The 5,146-nt window shown below is 28.0% G+C and overlaps 1 non-coding gene across 1 annotated transcript; it reads left to right on the top strand.

The window, feature by feature from the left end:
- Positions 1-696: 696 nt before the first annotated feature.
- LOC139903640 (small nucleolar RNA R71) lies at positions 697-803 on the top strand. Its single transcript, XR_011778449.1, has one exon. It is a non-coding gene; the product is annotated as a small nucleolar RNA R71 (small nucleolar RNA).
- Positions 804-5,146: the final 4,343 nt, after the last annotated feature.

Below are 5,146 nucleotides of genomic sequence, written 5' to 3'. Positions count from 1 at the left end.
CTTACTTCTTGTTCCAAGTTTTGGATAGAAGCTTGTTGGTGTCTGAATGATTGCGAGTTTTGTTCATTAGTTTGTTTTTGAGATGCAACAAACTGTGCTTGGGATTCCATGAGCTTTGTCATTATTTCCTCCAGATTTGGCTTTTTCTCGTCGGTTTATGGTGGCTTATTAAGAAAACCAGGTCTTTGCTGATTGCTAGGACCTTGTTGGTTATACGAGTTATTGTTGGGCCCATTTGGATTGTAAAGGGTGTTGTAAGGTCGGTTGAAATTATTCCTTGGCGGTTGATAATTATTTTCCAACCTTTGGTTCATGTAGGAGACATTCTCACGTTGTTCCATTGTTTGCTCAACACCAAAACAATCCTTCGTCAAATGTGGTCCCCCACACTGCTCGCAACTGATTCGTATCGCGTGAATATCTTTAGTCATTTTTTCCATTCGTCTATCGACAACATCTAACTTTGCGAAAATGGAATCAAAGTCATGGCTAGAATCGGCTCTAGCCGCTTTAGATGAACGAAAGATATCTTTTTCCTGGTGCCACTCATATGAGTGGGATGCTGTATTATCAATAATTTTGTGAGCTTCAGTTGCGGTTTTCTTCATAATGGAACCACCAGCTGCTGTGTCGATGTCTTTTCGTGTAGCAACATCGCATCCTTGGTAGAATATTTGTACTATTTGATAAGTGTCTAAACCGTGCTGAGGACATCCTCTCAACAACTTTTCAAATCTTGTCCACGCCTCATATAATGTTTCATTTGGCTTTTGCGCGAACGTAACAATTTCTCCTTGAAGTCTCACGGCTTTAGATGTCGGAAAGAATTGTTTAAGAAATTTCTCAACTAAAACATCCCATGTGTCAATCGCTCCTTCAGGTAACGATTCTAACCAATCTTTGGCTTCTCCCTTTAAAGTTCAGGGAAACAACATGAGATAGATCTATTCATCCTCAATTTCTCTGATTTTAAATAGAGTACAAATCCTTTTAAAGGTTTGAAGATGTTCATTTGGATCTTCTTTTGGCGTACCACTAAATTGGCATTGATTAGTTACCATGTGTAGGATTTGTCCTTTGATTTCATAATCTGGCGCATTAATGTCTGGTTGAGTAATGGCGTGACCTTGGCCAGTGCGGGTGGCTCGCATTCGATTCTCCATACTTAGAGGTTCCTGATTTTCCATGATTGAAATTGTTGAATCTGAATCATTAGAGGATTCTGATTTAATGGTTCCTTCCTCGACAACCTCTGGTTGAATGATTGGTGGTTCAGGAGGAATAATCAGTGGTTCAGGATCTTTGAATTGTCCTTGAATATCCTCCGGGTGCTCAATGATTACTTCTGGTTCAAAAGTCGGGTTTTCGGAAAGTTGAATCTGTCACACCCTCAAATAGGGCCGGGGGTATTTGTGACCAATTATATCAAAACAAGTATTGTACATAAACGAGAACGACTCTATATGAGACGTTTTATAAAAGTAAACTTCTTTATTTGCAGCGGAAGTAAATATTGTCTTTACATTGAAATAACAATGTATTAAATGAAACTAAAATAAATGATGATATTATGCAGACTCCATGTAAAGCTAGCAATCCACATTATCAGCAGCCTAATTACCTGAGACAAAACATGCTTTAAAAAGTCAACACAAAGGTTGAGTGATATCATAGGTTTATAATTATTCATGAATTGTTAAGACCACAAGATTTCAATAAAATAGACTGACATTCATCATATCAATCTTTAAAATATATGCCGAATTGTAATATCGAGACTAAACGGTAACCCCAAGGCTCTTTCTGGCCCCAAATCATTATTATGTGTCCACAACCATAGGTTAATGGACAGAGGCGTTACCCTCAACAGCGCTATTCATAATAAGTAAGCTCACTAAACATAGCAATTAACGATATTACTCTAAGGGGAATTTAATATGACTTAAGCATATAACATGGCATTTTAAGATTTTGTACTTGTGTCTAACATGTAAAACATTTAAAAGATAGCATGTGTCTCACCCCAATATATATAAAAACAGTAAAAGAAAATGGGGCTATGAAATCACCTTAAATAGCACAGAAGAGATATTCCACAAATGAGAGGATTGAACGGACGAACGTGATCGAGATCTCAACCTAGAGATAGAATGCACGATCAGATATTGTCTAATATACATAAGTATAGTAACTATACTAATGATATTGGTTTTCTAAAAGAGTTCTATTTTCAAAAAGCTACTATTTTTGGAAAGTTTCCATTTATAGTAAGTTTCCAAATTTAGGAAGTTCGGGTTATAATCTTTCTTAAGATGTTGTACAACTTTACTCAAACTTCGTTGCTATCAAATAAGTCAGGAATGACCAGATGTAACCGGGAGCCCAGGACTCTTGACCAGAATCTAAGTCATGGCATTCGAGATCCACAAGCTTACCCATTAATGGCAACCTAGACATCATTCCCTTACGACCGTAGGTAGCAGTGAAATTCGCATGACTTGTACATTATCTTTTGATTAATCTTCACTTTAGGTTTAAGTCATATTATTATATTATAAGTTATATTATACTTATTTATTAATGACTTATTATTCATTTTTAAATCATACTTATAATAAGGTATTAATAGTTACATTATAATTATTCATTATTAATGTATTACTATGGTTAGTATTATTAATTATTATTAACTTTTAATTATTAATAACTAAAGTATTTTAATAAGTTATAATATAAGTATTTATTAATAATGTATTAGTATTATTATTATTAACTTAATTATACTTATTATTTATTTCCTTAAATTCGTTTTTAATTACAATAAATACCAAATAAATATAAATAAAATTTTTATGAGTTTATTTAGGTATTTTAAACTGTGAAAAATCTTATAAAATAAATATATCTCGTTTTTATATTTTATTTCCCATTTTTATTTTTATACATATCCAATTTATATAATTCAAGGTTAATTAGGTAATAAATATTAAATCGAATCAATTAAATAATTTTATATTTTTTATAGGTTCTATATTCTGTAAATATGTTATAAAAATTATAAATACGAATTTTATATAAGTATATTATTTAATTAATGTTATCTTATCATTTACTCTTTAAATTCAGCCTATAATTGAATAAATAAGATAAATTACTTTAAAATTAATTTTTATAATTTTTACAGTACCTATACATCCTAATGATTATATAAAAATTTCGTATGATCAGATTTAATACACTTTGGTATTTATTTTGTATTTCTTTTTCGTTTCCTTCTCGGTTTACACTTAAACACAAACAAATTCATATTAAATAATAGATCGACCTATTTATTTATTTTAATAATTTTCTCAGCTTTTTCCAAGTATATTAATCTCAGAAAAAAATTTATAATTATTTTTTCTTTCTGTTTAATATTTATTACGAATTTCTCATAGTTTTGTGTTTAATTAATAGGTAATTCGTATTTAAATATGGATAATATTCCAAAACTTGTTATAATTGTTTTCATAAGTGTTACTACTGTTATAAATAATTTATAAACAAAAATAACTGTTGTGAATATTTTTATTCAATTTAAATTCATTTTTATTCATTAGATTAATTCGGTAATAATTTAAATATAGGATAAATGTATAAAATGATATTTTAATTAACTTTTCGTATTCAATAATATTTATATGACTAATAGCTTTAGTAAAAATTATCATAATGAATTATAAGTATTTATAACAATTACTTTTAAATTTTTACATGTTCTACGATATATATATTCCCATATTACCTAATAATTCGTTTTATATATTTATAAATTATACAATAATTATTTCTGATCAATTTTATATCATATAATAATTAATGAACCTGCAAAAATTATTTTTATCAATTATATATAATTATTACATATTTAATTCGAATTTACATTCATATATAGTAAAAATTCGTTTTTAAATGTATTTTAATTATAAACCGAATATATAATCAGTAAAAATAGTTCTAATACATTCCATAATACTTAAGATTAATTAAAGTATGATCATATAGATTTTTGATGTTGTTTTAATTTAATACGAATTTAAATAATAAAAAAATATGTACTCGGCAAATAAATAAAAAAATAAGATCGAAAAAAAAATGGATGAGAGGATACCTCAAATTTTGCTGCGTATTTTCTTGAGAGAATGATTATTTTTGTGAGTGATTATAAAAAAAATAATGAACTAGTAGTAGTATATATAGGAAGATATTTGACAAATTAAATAAAAGGAAAATAAAATAAAAAAAAATGCCGATGGACTTTGCTACAATTTTGGGATCATATTTGTTGAAGTGGTATTTTTTTTGGATGTGGTCTTTTTCTTGTTTAAATACATTGGACTAGGTAAAAAAAAATTGATTTATCTCTTTTTTAAAAAAAAAACTTCGGCAAAGATTAAATTCAAACATATAAACATTTTTTTTTTTTTTTGTAGATAAGATGATGAGATCAATCTAGAATTTTAGGATTTCATTTTTATTTTTATTTAATTATTAATTACGAATTTATACATATTTTTTTATATTTTTGGTAATTAACAATATTAAACTTTTATTTTTAAATTATCAACTTATAGTTTTTATTATCTATAGTTGTGACACATTACTTATATATATATATATATTTTTTTACTAAGTTAGTTATGTAACACTTTCATTATTAACAAAGTTAATACAAGTTTCATATATATACATATTATTAATACTTTATGTACTTAAATAATTTTTTTTTTAATTAGGGTTTATATAATGAGTTACTATTTAGGGTTAGGGTTTTGAATAATTGAGGTTTATAGTAGTGATTACTAATTAGGGTTAAGCTTATAATATTAATAAATGTTTAGGGTTTTATGTCATGAATTATGGTTAGGGTTTAGGTTTATATTTTACGAGCACTTAATATCTCAGTAACAACCCTAGTGACAGTATATAGGATCAGAAAAAGAAATCCTAAGGGTAAATTAGTAAATTTAGAATGGAAAAGTGAGGGTTGTTATAGTACCTCCCCGTTAATTTAAACTTCGTCCCGAAGTTTCAGGAAGACTCCTCCGATGCATCAGCGGTTGGAAAAAGATGAGGATATTTCCACTTCATTTGGTCTTCACGTTCC

The sequence above is a fragment of the Rutidosis leptorrhynchoides genome, chromosome 3, assembly GCF_046630445.1.
Source record: "Rutidosis leptorrhynchoides isolate AG116_Rl617_1_P2 chromosome 3, CSIRO_AGI_Rlap_v1, whole genome shotgun sequence".
Classification (NCBI taxonomy): domain Eukaryota; kingdom Viridiplantae; phylum Streptophyta; class Magnoliopsida; order Asterales; family Asteraceae; genus Rutidosis; species Rutidosis leptorrhynchoides.
Note: the sequence above shows the minus strand (reverse complement) of the source record. Positions and strands in the feature narration are given on the sequence as shown.